The 19,751-nt window shown below is 40.0% G+C and overlaps 1 long non-coding RNA gene across 2 annotated transcripts in view; it reads left to right on the top strand.

Annotated features, from left to right (window-relative positions):
* The window catches only part of LOC110208254 (uncharacterized), a 60,404-nt gene that overhangs the window by 21,646 nt on the left and 19,007 nt on the right, over window positions 1–19,751 (top strand). The window contains exon 2 of one of the 2 annotated variants that reach the window (XR_013482706.1): window positions 7,535–7,627. The exons of the other annotated variant lie outside the window; for it this stretch is intronic. This is a non-coding gene — a long non-coding RNA (uncharacterized LOC110208254). The remainder of the gene's footprint in view (window positions 1–7,534; window positions 7,628–19,751) is intronic. 2 annotated transcript variants of the gene reach the window in all.

The raw sequence follows: 19,751 nt of genomic DNA, 5'->3' as shown, positions 1-19,751 counted from the left end.
CATAAATTAAAAATAAAATAAATACATTTTTTTTTAAATTAAAATGGAGGCCCAGGGAGGAACTCATCATGGGAGAAATTTGTTGGCATGGAAGATGTATGTTCCACGGTGAGGAGACCCCAGGCTTTGCAGTTGGTGTCAAGGGGAGACTGCATCAGAAGCGTGATGTGGAAGGCAGTCAAGTCAGAAGCGCAGGGGAGGGATATCCAGTTTCTTTGACTGATCTCCATGTGATTTAGACTTAAAGCTCTTTGCCACCCTGGTTGCCCTCTTATGGACCCTCAACCTTATCAATTTCCTTCTTAAAATATAGCACAAAGAATAATATTCCAAATGAAGTCTAACGAGGGGGACTAGATCTCCTTATTCTTGAAGGCTGTGTACCTCTTAATGCAGTCCAGGCTCACATTAGCTTTTTCAGTGGCTATGTCACACTGCTGACTCATATAAAACATGCAGGCCACTAAAAATCCCAGATGTTTTTCAAAATATCTACTGTCTATCCACACTTACCTCATCTTATGCTGATATTTTTTTGTATCCAAATGCAAAACTTTATCTTCATCCCTATCTGATTTTATCTTACTTGTTTTAGCCCAATGTGCTTACCTGTCAAGAGCCTTTTGGATTCTAACTGCCATCCAGGCTGTTACCTCTCTCTCCTGGCTTCATATCATCTAGAAATCGGATATGTATGCCATTTATGTGTTTAAGTTACTGATAAAAATGTTATAGTTCTAGAAAGTAATGAGCTGGGTAGCTGCCATGGTGTCTTGAACATGGTAGGTGCTCAATAAATATTGAATTGAATTGAATATTTTGGGGTAGCCTCTTTCGATAGCCCTGTTTTGGTAGGTGGTTTAATCTCATCCATTTTATGTCAACTCATTGACTTCAATTTTAGAGGGTGAATTGGTTTCACATGCAGGGATTTACTCACTTTTGAGTTTTCAATCTCTATGAACTCAGTCAATTACTAAGGGTCTGAGTGTCACAGTGACAGTAAAATATCTTTGTTTCTGTCCAGCACATGAATACCTCCTTTCCCCAGTCTTAACTAATACCCTTAATTAAGTAGCACCAGGCATACATAGCTTGAGGAAAGTGGTTAAACACAAGCCAGCAACAATCCCCATCCTTTCTCACTGCCCCATACACACACACAAAAGTCAAATTGCTTGAATAGACTCATAGAAATCTGCTGTGTGGTTTCTTCCTGGCCTTTGGGCAATTGGACATGTGCTGAATTCAATTGCTATTATTAGAGTGAAATAATGGGTTGGAAAAAGAGTCACTGATGCTTTTTTTTTTGGTGAGGCATGAGGTTAAGCGACTTACCCAGAGTCTGTGCCACTAGTAAGTGTTATGTGTCTGAGGCCAGATTTGAATTCAAGTCCTCCTGACTCCACGAGCAGTGCTCTATCCACTGTATCACCTTGCTACCCTATCACTGATACTTTCAAAAACGTTTCAACCAGTCTGGATAGGGTAGATAATAGTGATAGTTCAAAAATTAGAAAAAAACAAACTTTCTTTGTAACAAACCTTGTGGTATAATTAGTGTAAGTATTAACCCCTTTTTACAAATGAGGAAACTGAGACTCGGAGAGGTATAAAGTGACTTGTCAGAGTTAACCCATCTAATAATCAGTATGAGGACAAAGATGCAAGCCCAGGTCTTGTTACCTTACGTACAGTGATCTCCACTGTACCTTGCTGCCTCGTCACAGATTGTTGTCCTTTGTTCTCAAAGAGGACCAAGGATATCAGGAAGTTGATGACTTGACTTTCAAGTGAATTAGATTTGAATGAGGCCAGGCTGTGCAAAGTCACCAGCCTCACTCTTTCCTCTAGAGCCGTCAGGGTCCAGCGACAAGACATAGATCAAGATGATTAGAGATGGCCCAAGATGCATAGGGAAACCTTGGCCTTTTTAAGTTAAGGTCATTCCTAGGTCTCAGTTTGTCTGACGCAACACCCATTCACTGATATAAGGTTGGGTAAGAAATGAAGCAAAAGATGGCCTAGTTTGCCTATTCAAAACAAAAAATTTAATTTGGGAGGGGAAGACCCTCAGGTTTTCTGGCCAGAATAGAAACAATTGCTATTTACGCTCCCTCTGAGCCATCAAAACCCAAAGACCAGCAGAGGCTTGGACAGGGACTTGTTATTGGCCAATCAGTGAGAACCAGTGTGATTTGGGTTTGAGGCATAGTCAAGTAGCTCCATTTGAATCTGAATGGGCTTTATCTAAGCCTGGTTTAACAGACCTCTATTTCCAGAAATTTATATTCCTTTAGGGAGAGCACCCACATGTAAGTGCATGGTTCCCCATGTGGAGGAAGGAAGGAAGGAAGGGAGACAGCATTGCCCAACTGGAACTGACTAGTTTGGTCCCCATTGGGGCAACTACTACTACTACTCACAGATCGTTGTTTGTCCTTCATTCCTGAAGAGGACCAATGGCATCAGGAAAGTGATGTCTTGACTAGCAAGTGAATTGGATTTAAGTGAGTCAGGGCTGTGCAAAGTCACCAGCTTCACTCTCTCCTCCAAAGCCTCATCAGGAGCTACCTGAAGAAGTAAAGCATACCAAACACTACTTACCTCATGCTCTGTATTTAGGAGGCACTCGTGCTTCTTGTTGTGCAAGTGAAGGTAGTTTGTACTCATTTGTGAGCCAAAAGTCTCACATACTCAATTCCATGGCCCTTCCCTCTTTGTAATTGCTCCCAGAAAGAAGGCAAGGAGAACCACCAATTCCTTCTGCCCTTTCAATGCTACCTGCTAGTATCCCAGGGTTGTAACTTCAATAAGATATATTCTTTTTTCCCTTGATTAATTCTTCCCCAACTCTATATCATTTTTCATGGCTAGACTTCCTCCATTCTCCCTCTTTCTCTCTTTCTCTCCTCTTCTCTCTCTCTCTTCTCCTATGCTTATTGCCTGCCAAATACTAAGAGCTACTCATGAATGCCCTTTAGCATCTGGTAGGGAATGAATAAGACTATCCTTCACAGAGTAGAGTAGAGAGTGGAATGATGAAAATGAATTTATTAACTGAAAATCTTAGGGGAACAAGAAATATTTTCATCACAGTTGCAGAGTGAAGGTAATGCCTTCAAATTTGGGAAGTGAACAGCTGGTTAAGTGGTATTTAAGAACAGAATCTGAATTTCTAAATCAAGGCTTAAGATAGAGGAAAAATGGACTCTTGGCCAGAGCCAGAGCATATCTAACAAAGACTAGGAAAAAAATTAATTTTCCTAAGGACTTGCAAATCTGATCCAGAGGTATTTAAATTGAAAATGGAGGAAATCTGCTACATGTATCTATCAAGTCACATAGCACAAACAGTAGCAGATATGACAAAGAAAGGAGAATATCAGTAGACAAAAACAATCAATTTCAGAGGAAATACACAAGAAGGGCAGTAATAAAAGCAAGTTCCTCAGATATCTTTGTACAAATGTATAAACCATGGGTAACTTAAAAAAATGGTGAACTATAGATTTTACTGCAAGCAAGTAAATTTGACCTCGTAGACATCACTGCCTTGGTGGGATTTGACACTGCTGGAATATAGTGAAGGAAGAAAATACCTTTTTCAAAAAGGACAAATTAAATAAATGATGAAAGAGAACAGCATTGTATATATTTTCTTTTAAACTTTATTTTTTTATTTTGAACTTAAATACTAAAAAGGCATTTCCAAACTCAAAGAAGAGGATTCTATATGAAACCATGAGTCTCCATATATATTTTAAGTATGTAATAAATTCTACACTTTACTTTCAAAATTGTCCTGCTTTTCTATGCTTCCCTCCAAACTATCTTTTTGTTTCCTTCTGTGCATTTAAAAAAAAAACATCTCAATGCCCCTCTCTTATGCATCACAATCACTATCTCACTTCTATCCCTTCCTCAAATAACTGCAAAGAAAGGAAAAAAAATCCTTATAACAATTAAGGAAAATGAATCCATACTATGTCAATGTGCAAAAATGTTATGTCTTTGGGTACCTTGCCTCCACCATCCCTCTGTCAGTAGAGTAGCATTGTATATTAAAAACATATATTCATGAAAGACAAGCCATGCTATGGAGCAGAGAAGTACGCTGGAGAACATTTAGATGAGAATCATTGGAGGTTGAGAGATATGAAATGATGTGGTGGAAGTACTCAAAGAGCAAGAGAAAATAGTTGATGAGTTTGAGAATCAGACAACAGATCAAGCAGGAAGATACAATTTAACAGTGATGGGGGAGTTTATTTATCCTAACATCTGCTGGAGTTCTCTCTGCTAAAAGAAAAACAGCTAAAACATTTTTACTTTGCCTTCAAGATAATTTCATTCTCCCAAAGGTCAAGGAAGCAACCAAGGAAACTTTCATTCTAGATCTGACACTGACTAGTAAGAAAGAACTAGTTGTGAAAGGAGAAAGAATGGAAACTTTGGAAGGAAGCAACTCCTTTCTCTTAGAGCTTATGATAAATGAGAAGAAAATTGGGCAACTCTGGCACTCCCTGGAATTGGGGAGTTTGTTGTTCTTCAGACATTTTCAGTCACATCTGATTCTTTGCGACCCCATTTGAGGTTTTCTTGACAAAGATACTAGAGGAGTTTGCCATTTCTTTCTCCAAGTCATTTTACAGATGAGGAAGTGAGGCAAACAGGGTTAAGTGACTTGCCCAAGGTCACACATCTACTAAGTGTCTGAAGTCAGATTTAAACTCAGGTCTTCCTGACTCAAGGCCCAACATTTCCACCTACTGAGCCAAATTTTGTTAAGCATTTCTCAATTACATTTTAACCTGGTTCAGGCTCTGCTTGTTTTTGATGGAGTTTTTGATGCCTCTGGCTTAGGGAACTGAGAGTTAAGTGACTTGCCCATCCACTCTACCACAGCTCTCTGGATGAATAATGATATAACGATAACAAAAAAGAAGAAAGAACTATTCCACTTTTATTTTGTTTCTGCTTTCTCTACCAAGAACAGTATTCTTGCCAGAAAGACTAGAATAATAAATGGGCTAGAAAAAGAACAAGGAAGTGAAAGGTAATATTAATTAAGAAATGGGTACAGCTGCCTTCAGTGAATCAAGCCAGTCAGTCCAAAAGAATGGTGGCTCAGAGTACTAAAAGCCATGGGAGTGACAGCACCTCTAAGACCACCAGTCCTGCTTCCAGCTCAGTCCTTACAGCCATCACTTGGGAAAGCAGCTTCTATGAAGAAAGAGCTACTCATCCCTACCAACTTATCAAGCTACTATCACCCTCAGGGCAGGCAAGTTCAGCCTAGCTGAAGCAGCATGATACCCTGAGGGAGAGATAAGAGGTAGCATGTGCCAGACAATTCAAAACCACCATCACTGCCACTGACCATCATCTCCCCCAGACTCTAATGTAAATAGCCCAATATGCTGAACCCAAGAGCCTTGGGGTTGCATTTTTTCTAACTCAGTTCACAAAGCCATCCTTCAGGGAAGCAACACCTACGGAGATACAGCCCAGCAACTGCTCCTGCAGATGGCACAGCCACAACTACTGAAGATCCAGAAAGAAAAATTTTTGCCCCTAAAGTGCTTTCAAATGATTCAACATCAGCAAATGATAAGATTTTATCAATGGAAGTAAAATTAAGCAAGAAGCATTAGCATCTACTTTGCCATTGTACCCTGAGGACCATGGTACTTCTCCATATGATTTACAGCTGAACTCTTCCATATGTGTTATCTCCCCTTATTAGAATGTGAACTCTTTGAAAGCAGAGACTGTCTTCCTTTTTTTTTTTTATTCCCAAGCACAGTGCTTGGTTAGACACTTAATAAATGCTTTACTCATTCATTCAGATTATAATGACTAATCTTAGTCCCAAAGATTGAAAGAATACTGTTGAAATAGTGCAAAGAGTACTGTTCCAAGTAAAAGAAGAAAGAGAAGCCTTTATTAAATAGCCAAGCACTGTGCTAAGTGTTTTACAAATATTATCTCCTTTGATCCTCACAACCTTGGAAGGTGGGTGCTATTATGATCTCCATTTTACAATTGAGAAAGCTGAGACAGACAGAGGTTAAGTGACTTGCTCAGGAGCACACAGCTAGTAAGGGGTCATATTTGAACTCCCATCTTTCTGACTTCAAGTCCAAACTGGATTTGACTCCTAATCACCACTTAACTACCTTCTGATATGGAACAAGTCACTTTACCTCTCTACACCTCAGTTTCCTCGTTTGTAAAAGGAGAGGGTAGGACTAAATGGCATCTGAGGACACATGATCCCTTCTTTCTACAGGTGGGGGGACTCTCAGTGTAATATACTACATATAAAGTCTGATTTGGTTGAATTGTTGCCAAGTTTAACTGGACTATTTTTTTTCCTCTCCCTTTTGGTCCTTGTTATAAGTGATGACTCTAGATGTAGTGATATATTGGTAAATGTAGTTGATACAAAAATTAAATGTCAGTAACTTTTCAATCAAATCAATAATAGCAAATGAAATATGTCCTCAAGAAAAGAATACCATCAACCTCTCAAGCCTTTGAAAATTCTCAGAAAGCCCCTTACAAATTTTTTTTTAAATTACTACTATTTCAAAAGTAGTAGTTTCTACTATTTTTTCACCTTATTTAAAATATTTTGGTTCTATTATGGATTAAATCTTTCAGTAAAGCCCTGTTCTAATGGTCTGATTGCATGGAGCTGACCCTGAATTTTGAATGACTATGCCAGTGTCCAAAAAAGAAAAGTCTGGTAATTACCAACCAGATGGGGGGGAAAGTTAAGCATAGACCCAGCAAGAGAATGAAATTGGAAGAGTCACTTACTTAGGTAGAGAGGTTTGTCACCAGGATTTTAGCTTCCAGGTGATATTTTTTTTAGCCACCACAAATCATGAAATCATATACTAAGGCACAAAAAGGTTGCAATCTACAGGGACAACCCACACTAGTAAAATCACAGACTTTTTGTAGTATTGGAAAATTGGCTATGCATGCTGTTTTATTAGCTGAAATTTTTACTACTGTCTGCAATAAATGTTTCTGTGAGAAAATACATTCTGTGGTCCAAATAACATATTAACACATTGAGTTCTAAAAATTAATTTATTTGTAAATTGTGATGTTTTATAATAGCAAACTCCAAATTTCCTATTCTAGTTTTGTTCTTAATGATGATTGAGATAGGTGAGTAGGCAGTGACAATTTTTTAAAGAACATCAATAAAACATTTTTAAATACACAGAAGATAAAAAATACAGAGACACAAACAAATGAATTCACAGTTCTTTATTCAATTCTCTTTCTTGTTCTTTTTTTATATTGAATGTGTTGGTTGACTGTTATCAAGTTCACTTTTTTAAAAATTAACATAATAATAATAATAAATTTTATCATTGGACTTGTTCTTAAGATGACATTAAACATCACTGTTAACAACTCATATGGCTAATCTAAAAATTTTAATTATAAAACCTACTAGCATCAATTCACCCTGTAAGGGCAGGCAACTAATTAAAGATTTTCCCTATAGGGGCCATTAAGAATTTGGAGCAACCAACCACTCAAACGGTTTCTTATTCTAACAAAAGAGACTCAGGGTGATATATTCAAGACTGAGCAATCTGTGAGTAATAACCATTGAAATCTAAGTTGAGCAAGGTATCTGTATTTTTTTTTCATATCATGTCACATTCTGTATCTTTTGTTTATATATTTCTTGTAGTAAGTGGTTAACTAGTTTATACGGTTATTTAAATAAAAAGTCATATTTTTTATAGAAAAAGCAAAATTGTGGTGTTCTGTTATTCATGCTTGGGTATAGCCCAACTGCTAGGCCTATGTATTTGTTAATCATCAGCTGATGACATTCACTTACTGACAAATATTACAATTAAAGGCAAAGTGCCTATAGAAAATATACCAAAGGTAATAATCAGCCTTCATAGAACAGGCCTGATGTTTCTAGGTATCAAGTGAGGTCATTGCCTCCTGCTGCATTTGTCTGTATTTAACATGTTGAAACCAATGTAGCAAAAATCAAAGTGAAGAGGTAATTACCAATTATAACTAAATTTATGCAGCAGTTTTTGTCATTCCCTTGGGCTTCTGAATTATTCTTGTGGAAGTAACATCTACAGGGTAGTTACTAACCCTCTATTTTGTACTATATAAGCATGATCTCTGAGTGCCCTTTTTTTCCTGCGTATGACTTTCTAATCCACATCTCTTCATCAGTAAACATTTTTTTTGTGAAAATTTAACAAATATCATAAATGTGTAGAAAATATTTATTTAATTGAAATAATATTAGCAGGTTTGGGGCTTTTTTTAGCCCTGTATCTGACTTTTTTGGGGTCTCATGGGCAAATGACAATTAGCAGGGATACAAGTATAAACTGCTTGGCCTTGGTTATAGGAGCGTTTTGTCACTGCGCTTGGCAGAGGTATTCCGGGACATAGGCAGCAGTAGAACACCGCTGGTTAGGCAAGGGGCCAGGAGCAGAAGACAGCCAAGCGGGTGTCACGGTCCAACAAGCTGAAGGTCTGAAAGCCAGGCTATCAGGGCAGTGGCCAGGGAGCTAGATACTTGCTATTATTAACAATAAAACTGAATGTTTAGGATCAACCTTAATAGAATTGCCCTGAGATTTTGAGCCAAACTTTGTAAACAAAAGATTTTACTAAGTACTAAGTACAGACTGTCCCAAAAGTCGTAATCTAGTTTTAATCTATCAAGGTTTACCTGGCAGGGGTGATTCCCTGATCACGAAGGTGGTTTCCCCAGGGCGAGGCTTATCCATTGCACTCCGGATGGGCTGACCCTGCGATTTCCCCAAATGTGGGAAACAATTAGGTACAACTGGTACCTCGTTCAACTCAAATTTCAAATGTCAATCATAGCTTAGGTGAATCTTGAGTTCACCTCCCAGGCTTAAGTGTAACACACTCTCACTCCCTTTACGTAGGATAAGAAAGTCAATAATGAAGTGAGGAAGGAAGAACTATGCCTAGGAACTAAATGAATGTGCAGATTAGAAGTACAAAAGTACAAAACTAGTCAGCAGAGTATTGTGGTTGTTGTTTGGGCATTTTTCAGTCATGTCCAGCTCTTCATGACCCTATTTGGGGCTTTCTTGGCAAAGAGACTGTAATGATTTGCCATTTCCTTCTTCAGTTCATTTTACAGATGAGGAAACTGAGGTAAACAGGGTTAAGTGACTTGCCCAGGGTCACACAGCTAGTAGATGTCTGAGGCCAGATTGGAATTCAAGATGAGTCTTCCTGACTCCTGGCCCAGCACTCTCTGTACTATGGCGCCACCTAGCGCCCCAGTCAGCAGAACATATCTCACTAGATTTTTGGTCCCCTTTTATGCTTCCTGAAAACCCAGGAAGTAGTTTTAGGAGGGGAGCAAATCTAGACCTGCACATGGTGTGTGCAAAGTTGTCATTATCAGTTAAGGGAACCATGAATGGATAAAAGTTGAAGGTGGGATCTTCAAGGGCAGCATAATGCCACAGTGAATAGTAAATCTTAAGCCAAAACTGCCTGGGTCATCTCTTAAACTATGTCTGTAGTCCTTTTACTTTTAATTTAACTTTTAACAATTGCTCCCAGGGCAGCTAGGTGATGCAGTACATAGAGCACCAGGCCTGGAGTCAGGAAGACTCACCTTCCTGAGTTCAAATCCAGCCTCAGACACTTAGCAGCTGTGTGACCCTGGGCAAGTCACTTAACCCTGTTTGCCTCAGTTTCCTCATCTGCCAAATAAGCTGGAGAAGAAAATGGTAAACCACTGCAGTATCTTTGCCAAGAAAACCCCAAATGGGGTCACAAGGATTTGGACACTACTGAAAACAACTAAAAATTGGTCACACTTAAATAGCACTATAAGAATTATAAAGTGCCTTCCTCCTGACAACCCTGCAGAGTAGATAGCACAAGGATGACTTTACAAATCAGGAAACAAAAGCTCAGGGTCCCACAGCCAGCCACCACCATTGCTCCAGTACCACGCCAAGGCTTGGCTCAAAGGCCAGCATTCTCACTGCTAAAATGGAATTATATCTTCCTCATCTTTCTTGCAAAGCTGATGTCAACATGTTTTCCACAACACACAACATTTTGTGTAATATTCACCCAATATTGGTGTAATATTCACCCAATAAACACTCACATGATCCTCTACTTTCTCCTTTCACATATTTTGTAAGGACCAGTGAGAGGAAGATTGGCAGCACCCATGGAATTCATTGGGAAGAAAGTTTTTAACCCTTGGAAGATACATCCTACAGGTGGCAGCTCAGGACCTTCTTTTATAAGCAATAGGAAACAACCATGGAATTTAATGACCATGAATCATAACAGCATAAAAATGCTGGAAGGAACTTTAAAGGTCACTGTCATTAGAGGTTGTTGTTGTTATTTCTCCTTTGTTCTGAAAAAAGGACCATGACATCAGGGAGATGATGTCATGACTTGCAAGTGAATTGGATTTAAGTGAGGGAGGGCAGTGCAAAGTCACCAACCTCATTCTCTCCTCCAGAGCCATCTGGGTCCAGTGGCAAGACATAGATCAGGACAACTGGCAATAGCCCCCAGATGCAATGGGAGACCTCGGCCTTTTTAAGCTAAGGTCTTTCCCAAGTCTCAGTTTGACTAGGAAAACCTAGATTCAAATGCTACCTCTAACACTTAGTAGCTGTGTGACCCTGGGCAAATCATTTAAGCTTTCTGGGCCTTACTATTTCCATTTGTAAATGAGGGTGTTAGATTACATAGGCTCTAAGGTCCCTTTCAGCTCTAAATCTATGATCTTATAAATCTTATGATTCTATAAATGCTCAGATTCTTACTAGATGTTGGACCCTGAACAAATCACTTAACCTCTCTTTGTCCCAGTTTCCTCATTCACAAAATGAGGGATTTGATAATCTGTAAAATGACAATGACCTTCAAGTTGTCTTCTGGCTCTAAGCCTATGAGTTTATGATTGAGTCCAACCCCCACCCCCATTTTACATAAAATAAAACCGAGTTCCTGGAGGAAAAGGTAATATGACTTTTAAGGTAATACAACTAGGTAATGGCAGTGCTGTGATCTGAACCCAGTGCAATGTTCTATCCATACACCAAGTTACTTTTCACTGTTTCTTATAAACAGGATGAGAATGCAGCTATGATTCTAGAAGGAAAATCCATAATCCTTCTTTTCACAAACTATTTTTACCCTAGGGTGGGCAAGAGAGCCCACCTCAGCAACCAGGATTGTCATTTTGAATAACTGCAAACAACTGAGTCAGTCTTGCTCAAAATGGGAAATATCAATGTGGTAGTTTATTTTATGTTTACTTTTCAACTCATTTATCATAATCCCAGATATAACAACAAGCATTATAGAAAATAAAATTGAAAGCATCTCTTTTATTTAAAATAAAATCAGTCCCCTCAACTTTCTTTTTCACTCTACCCATTAATACTATTTATAGATATACAATATATAATGTTATACTATATAGACACTAAAACTTCTGATAATTTGGTTTAAAAACAAAATAAAAATCAGACAGTCCAATGAGGGAGAAAGAAAACACTCAAAATATCAATCAAAGTTGGCCACAGTAGGACAAACAGGGCAGCTGACACGTAGGGACAGTAGAGAAAGGGAGAGGTGTAGCCACTGCTCCCAGAAGTGAATCTGAGTTTCCATACCACTGAGGCTCTATGGTACAGTTGAGTATCAGACTTCAACATATGAGAACCTGGATTTATATTCTACTTCAGACACAAGCTATGTAACCATGAGCACTTTGCTTTCTCAGTGCTTTAAACAACTCTCTTGGGGATTTATCCATCCAGATATCCACCCCGAGTATCTTGCTATGTGCTTTGCCCCACTTTCTCTCTACCTAGACACCTCTATACTAGACACCCACATATCCATTTAGAAATGAGTTAATCCAGTCATTTTGGGAACTCTGCCCTGGGGCTCAGCTTCTCTCAGACTTCATAGTACACCTTAATTTTATAATTCTCTAATGAATGGCCATTATCATAATTATCCATGTTTGTATCTTATTCCCCCACTATACTGTAAGTTCCGTGATGGCAGAGACTAGCCTATCTAAACTTTGTTTCTCTCCCCAGGGCTTAACACTGTGCTCTGCACCCAGTAGGCATTTAATAAATATTTTCAGAAAGAAATAAAGAGGAAGGAAGGAAGGAAGGAAGGAAGGAAGGAAGGAAGGAAGGAAGGAAGGAAGGAAGGAAGGAAGGAAGGAAGGAAGGAAGGAAGGAAGGAAGGAAGGAAGGAAGGAAGGAAGGAAGGGAGGGAGGGAGGGAGGGAGGGAGGGAGGGGGAAGGGAGGGAGGGAGGAAGGAAGGAGGGAGGGAGGGGAGAAGGAAGGAAGGAGGAAGGAGGAGGGAGGAGGGAGGGAGGGAGGAGGAAGGGAGGAAGGGAGGAAGGGAGAAGAAGGGAGGAGGGAGGGAGGAAGGGAGGAAGGAAGGGAGGGAGGGAGGGAGGAAGGAAGGAGGAGGGAGGAGGAAGGGGGAAGGAAGGGAGGAGGGAGGAGGAGGGAAGGAAGGGAGGAAGGAAGGAGGAAGGAGAGGAAGGGAGGAAGGGAGGAAGGGAGGAAGGGAGGAAGGAAGGAAGAAGGAAGGAAGGAAGGGAGAAGGAGGAAGGGAGGAAGGGAGGAAGGGAGGAAGGAAGGAAGGGAGGAAGGGAGGAAGGGAGGAAGGGAGGAAGGGAGGAGGAGGAAGGGAGAAAGGAAGGAAGGAAGGGAGGAAGGAAGGAAGGAAGGAAGGAAGGAAGGAAGGAAGGAAGGAAGGAAGGAAGGGAGGAGGAAGAAACAAGTGTTCTTATAGTTCTCAGTACTCAAGATAGATATAAAATAAATGTAGGTATCTATCTGATCTCCTTCTGGGTCTCTCTCACCACTCCCCTCAATGCTCTGGGCTGACTTCTTGTCATTTCTACACCCTCTCCTCCAAGTCCCAGTATCAGCTCCTTTAGTGGCCTATTTCACTGCATCCCTTGTATCAGAAATGCCTGTGGCAGGAAAGATGCAGGCTACTTTAGGGGGCATCACCCTCATTTTAGCTTGAGCACCCTAACCCAGAGGAAGGATACGTATTGTCACCTGAAATCATGCTGGCAAATAACATGTGAAAGGAAAGGTCTATTGAAGCAAAATGAAGGACGGAGTTGCCCAGGTCCCTCAGGGTGCCCCATTGGCTGTCCCTCTTTAACAATTACAGTCTGAGAATAGGGAATTCTCTAATCCCGGAGTCCCAAAAGAATCACCCTCAGGAGTCACTTGTGCTATTCGGCTCTCACACATGCTATAGCTCCCTACTTCCTCTTCTTGGCTGTCATGGCTATAGGATGACCTTCTACGGTCTCCAGCTGTCACTTCCTCTGTGTTGTTTTCTCTGCCATCCTCTACTTTCTCCCTGTGTCCTTATCTTTCTCTCTTTGATTTCCTACTCAATGCTACCCTCTCGCTCATACCTGCACAACGTGGCAGTAGATAGGGACCAGAATTAAAATAAGCTAAACTTCTTTGGGCCACAGACAGGTTAGACTAGAAACACTTGGATGATAGTTGGTTGCCGCAAGTCATGTGACAAACGGGAGAATGAGCAGTGACGACTTTACCTTTTTTTCAGGCAGCCAGAAATCCTTTGGCCAGCCTAGAGTGGAATGCGGGCCAAATGTTGTACAGGCTTGCTCTAATTAAATAAATGACCTTTACCCTGACCCACCAGGCCACTGGGGGACCCACAGTTCTCTCTGGATATTCCTGGTGCTAAGAGAGTCTGTGCAAGGGTAAGAGTTTTTCCAAACCAAGTGCAAAGCTCTTCTTCCATCCTTCAAATGATCTGCGATCTTATGAATGATGATGCTTCCTCCACCAACGCAAATTGAAACACAGCCTCTCATCCTGGGGGATTTTTGTCCATATTCTTTCATAAATCTTCTTAGTTATAGAATCCTTCATTTAAAATCCCTTGGTGAACCAGTGCAATACTCAGGCCATCATCCCTTCTTCTCAATAACATGACCAGTCACTTTTTATTATAAATATTTATTTCTTTTACACGACTTCATTCATTCAGGTTAACAAATTGCTCTTTGTGTAACCTGTGATTTTGATTCTTTGGAGATTGTGAAGATCCGTGACCCACAACTATTCAGAAGAATACTGACATTAAAGAAATGGGGAACAAGAAATGGGGCAAAGACAGCTTGAGACCATTGAAAATGATATACAATTTCCCAAATGCAATCCATCTAATTTTCTTCCTCTTGCTCAATTTTGGGACCAACTTTTGTCCATATGCAGTGGGCAGCTAAGTAGCACAGTGGATAGAGCAGTGGGCCTGGAGTTAGGAAGTCTAATCTTCCTGAGGGTAAATCTGGCCTCAGACACTTTAGTTTTGTGACCCTGGGCAAGTCACTTATCCATGTTTATCTCAGTTTCCTCATCTGTAAAATGAGCTGGAGAAGGAAATGGCAAACCACTCCATATCTTTGCCAAGAAAAACCCAAATGGGGTCACGAAGAATCAGATAGAACAGAAAACAGCTGAACAACAAAGGCTTTCCAAACAACCCTTCAAGTATTTGAAGACAGCTACCATGTCTGCCCAAGTCACTCCTTCTCCTACATTCCCAGTTCTTTCAGCTAAGCCTATGTGTGATCTTGAGGATCTTCACCATTCTGGTCACCTGCTTCTGGGTACACTGTAGTTTGCCAATGTCTCACTAAAACATGGCAGCCCAAACTGAATACAGCACAGTGGGAGGTTGGAGAGAATATCGATGTTGGACCCGTCACATTGATGGTTCCAATTAAGTATTTTAAAAATAAAAGTATGCATGCCTTCAGTGCCTGGAACATGTTAAGTACTTAATAAATACTTTTTGGTTAGTTCAAGGCCCTATTGCAGGCCTTCTAATCAAGATTGGCTGAGCAAAACAGGACAGGTTTGCAGGAAAGTAATCAGAACTCAGACGGATTAGGGCTACAGTTAGATGATGCTGCAACTAATATTGCATTTCCCTTTTCTATGGAAATATTATAGTACCATGCCTATGAAATTGGCCTATGCAGATGTCATTTGGATCTGTAAAGCACTTTGTTAACCTTAAAGCACTGTGTAAATGCTATTGTGATAATGATGATAATGATTCGATAAGGTTTCATAATTTATAGCCAAACATCTTGCCATATTAAAACTAAGATATAAATATTAGCACTTCATTTCATACTAGACCTTGCTACTACTGAAAGAAAATCAGAAAATGCAAACATGCTCCTGAACATTCCTATGATAAATGAGTCTTACCTTTGGGTCTCTGATTCCTTCAGAAGCCAAACATTCTTCAATGACTTCATCTTCAAACAACAAAGACTTGGACCTTGCAGAACACATGACTTGCAACTCTCCTGTTATCATGGTGGATTGCTGAGGCTTTTTAGGGGGAAGGAGAGAGGAGAAAGTTTAATGTGGAGAATTCTGATGTGACTTCTCCCTCAATCAGGCACATCAGCAATTCCTCTACAACTTACTGTCTTAGGGAGTTGCCTGACGCACTGAAAAGTAATCACCCCATAGTCACACAGGTACTATATGGTTCAGGGGTATGCCCTCTGAACCTAGATCTTCCCAGTTGCAAAGCTGGCTGGCCTTTTATACACCACACCAGTGGTGTCAAATGCAAATAGAAAAGAGAGAGGCACCAAGCCATAATAAGGATTTCTGTGGGCACATGCTGACTTAGAATGCCCCATGTTAATATTGTCTACGTTTTGTTGTATTTTTGTTTACTTGGCTAAATATTTCCCAATTATATTTTGATCTGGTTTTGGCCCATTTAGAAGTCTTGTAAGTCTTATGTTTGATACCTCTGCACTACATCACATGTTCCTTTCTAACATGCATTATTTCTATTACATTAATTTCCTCAGGGGTCTTCTTTACCTCCTGGACTGTAAGCTCCATGAGACAGGAACTCTGTCTTACTAAAACTTTGCATTTTCCTCAGAACCTAACACAGAGCCTTGTACATAGTAGACACATAAAGGACAGAAGTCCTGCACTAATACCATCAACACCAGCTTGGCAGATGCTTGTGCAGGACTTCCCCGGCCCCCACACAGAGTCATGATCTGTTTTCTTAAGTCTCTCTCAGTCTCTACCTCTTTCTGAAGTGCCTTGCATAAGGTTGTCCTGGGAGTAACGAAGCCTATTTTTAAGGTCATGATGGAGCACTACTATAAAAGAATAACACCTAGGAAAAGGGGAATGATAGCCCCACTGGACTCTGAGCTGGATAGTCCAAATCTAGAATTCTGTATCAGCTAAGACAACCACGTTTTAGTTGGCTTGAAGGTGTTCGAAGCAGAGTAACCAGTGTAGCAGTGGGACTGAAGACCACGCCATAGGATAATGAGTTTAATGATGATAATAATAATAATAATAATAATAATAATAATAGTTAACACATATAATCTAAATATTAACTCCTTTTCTGAAGACCCCTTGACCAGGGTTATTTCTTTCTTTCCATATGGAAGTAACCACAACAAAGGACACAAAAGCTCAGGCAACTTTTGGCCATTTGTACTGTACAGACAAAACTTCTTGGAGTTGGATGCCTGGAGTTTTTACTTCTAACCAACTCGAACCAATCAAAAAAGCATTCATGAAGAGTCTATTACAAGCAAAGCACTGAGTTAGGCATAGGTACACAAAGACCAAAAAGAAAGTCCTTGGGCCTGAGGAGCTTATATTCCACTGGGAAAAACAGTATAGAAAGATAACCTGAGAAGGGAGAAAGCATCAATAGCCAGGGGAATGAGGAGTCCAGAAAGATTTCTCATAGCACATACTACATGAAGTGAGTCTTGAAGAAGTTTAGGCATTTGAAAAAGTGGAAGCAGAGGCAGCAAGGTGACACAGTGGATAGAATACCAGCCCTGGAGTCAGGAGGATCTGAATTCAAATCCAGTTTCAGACCAGACACTTGACACTTACTAGCTGTGTGACCCTAGGCAAGTCACTTAACCCCAATTGCCTTGCCAAAAAAAAAAAAAGAAAAAGAAAAAGAAAGACAATGTGGAAGTGAGGAGGGAGTACATTCCAGGGGGGCCACAGTGCAAGAAGGAAAGGAGGCAGAGGTGGCTGCCAAGATCAGCAAACAGCCAGTCATCCAGTTGGACTAGAATAGAGAATTTGTGATGGAGGGACATGTGAAATAAGCCTGGAAAAGTAGACCACTGCCTGACTGTAAAGGGTCTTAAACTAGAGACAATGGTGACCACTGAGGTTCTTGGGCAGGGGGCTGGCATGGTGAGACCAGCACTTTAGCAAAATTGATTTGGAAGCTGAGGAATGTGGGTTGGAGAGGGAAGAAGCTGGCAGTAGCCAAAAGTCCATCGAGGAGACCATTGTCATAATTCAGGTGAGAGGTCATAAAAGCCTGAACTCATGGGGTAGCTCCTCTCACAGAGCAGAAATATTCAAGATGTGATGATGAGTTGGCAAGATTTAGCAAATAACTGGATATGGAGGTGAGAGAGAGTAAAGGAGAGAGGAAGACTCTAAGACTGTAAACCTGGGTACCAGAAGGATTGTATTGCCCCAAATATAAATGTAAATGTTGAGGGAGAAGGGGCTGGTGGACAGGGAAGGGCAACAAAGAGGTGTGTTTTGGACATGTTGATTTTTATAGGCCTATAGAATGTTTAACTTGAGGTTTCCAAAAGACAGGTGGGCTCAGGAGAGAAACCAGGATTGGATAATTAGGTGTCTGGCAGACACAAACAAAATTATAAATAGAGCCATATAATGAGTGAAAAGTGAAAGTCCTGGAGAAAATAAAATCAGAGTTGATTTATTAAACTAAAAATACATTTACATCCCAGAAACTCCAACTGTTTCCTCAGCATAACTGCCAGGGAAGGCCGTGTCTACCTGATATTAAAGATGAAAAGTGAAAAATTCCTTCCATATCTGTAAGTTCCTAATTATCCAGATGCTAAGGAACATTTTCACTGTCTTCTTGGGGGTAGAAGATTTAAAATGAACATTGATGTCAACGAAAGGCTAATCTTTGTGGGTAATGCCACTGTCCACATCAAACAGCAGACACTGGAATAAATATAAGAGCTAGCCATTATTAATCCTAAGAAAGGTCAAACTGTGCTATTTCTCCCGAAATAAATTCCAAGAAAGCCTATCGTGTCACTTTCAACTTATTGTGAGCCATCAGGAAAGAAAAAAAAAACATCTGAATTAACTGATTTATTCTAAATACAAATGTTTTAAAGGATTAAAATGTCGTACTAAGAAAACTCCTTTTTTTTTAATTTAGCAATTAACTAATGGAGCCTAGATGCATACAAGATATTATCCTCCAACAGGTAAATTTGTTAATAATGAATTAACAAAAAGCGATAACCTCATTTTGTTCATAACCCCATATAAATACCTTGCTTTAAGCCAAGGCATTTGATACTAAAGGAAGAAAACACTACCTTTGTACAGATTTACCACTATAAAACACAGTGGAAAGAATGATATTTTCATATCAAAGGAAACCTCTTCTTCACTACCCTCCTTTTCAATCATATAGGTCCACATACGTATACTGAGAGGCAGCATGCAGGAGTGGATAGAGAAGCCTTAAAGGCAGAATGTGTGGGCCCAGCTACTACCTCTGGCACCCTGGATATGTGACCTCCCTAGCTTCCTTTTAAATCCCAATTAATTTTTTTTTCTTTTACTGTAAGCCGTTCCCCTACCCCTTTTAATCCCAGTACCTTCCCTCTGTCAATTACTTCTTATTTATCTTATGTGTAGCTTGCTTCATAGGTATTTATTTGCATGTTGTCTTCCCTATTAGATTGTAAGCTCCCAAAGGGCTAGGACTATCTTTTGTCTCTTTTGGTAGCCCCAGCATATAAGAGGCTCTTAACAAATGGTTATTGATTGACCTTGTGGTTCTGGGCAAGCCACTTAACCTCTCAGTGTGTTCTAGGCAACTCTCTAAGTCTGTAAGTTGCAGAGAAAGCATGGCCCATATTGGTAGAAGGAATTTCTTCAACCAAAAGTTCACTAAGCCGATAAAATCACACATCCAGTACTATTCCTCTACAAGCACATGTGCAGATAGGTGCAAGTGTACATATGTGCTATATTGGGAAAAATCATTAAATCTGGGTACAAATCAGAGAACTTATATTCAAATCTAAGATCTGCTACTTACTACCTGTGTGACCCTTGGTCAAATTATTTAATCTCACCAAGACTCAGTTTTCTTATCTGTAATATGAGGAAGACATCTTGAATGGCTTTCCAGCTCTAAATCCAGGATCCCAAATAAACTGTAATGATTTTGTTTTCCCAATTAAGCATCAAACATGCACACATGCACAAGACTTCCCTGCCCCTTTCTACAAAGGGAGACTGAATTTGCTTACAGCTGAGCTTGCCTAAAATCTTTTAGATTTGAGAAATGATTCTGAAGGTGGAATCTGTATTTTTAGTGAAATAGAATACACTGAAGTGAAGACAGCCATGTGCTTAAAAATGAGGTCCCTTTGACAAATTCAGATTATTATGGGAAAATCTCAAGTGATGATCTCTGGAAGATCAGCATCCTCATGGGATATTTGTTTCTGGAAATCAGCTCTTAGACACAAGGCTTAAAATCTGGTTATGTGACATGATGAAATCTTTCC

The sequence above is a fragment of the Phascolarctos cinereus genome, unplaced genomic scaffold (assembly GCF_003287225.1).
Source record: "Phascolarctos cinereus isolate Bilbo 61053 unplaced genomic scaffold, phaCin_HiC Scaffold_726;HRSCAF=1367, whole genome shotgun sequence".
In the NCBI taxonomy this organism is placed as follows: domain Eukaryota; kingdom Metazoa; phylum Chordata; class Mammalia; order Diprotodontia; family Phascolarctidae; genus Phascolarctos; species Phascolarctos cinereus.
The sequence above is the reverse complement of the archived record's forward strand: the minus strand, read 5'-3'. Positions and strand labels throughout refer to the sequence as shown.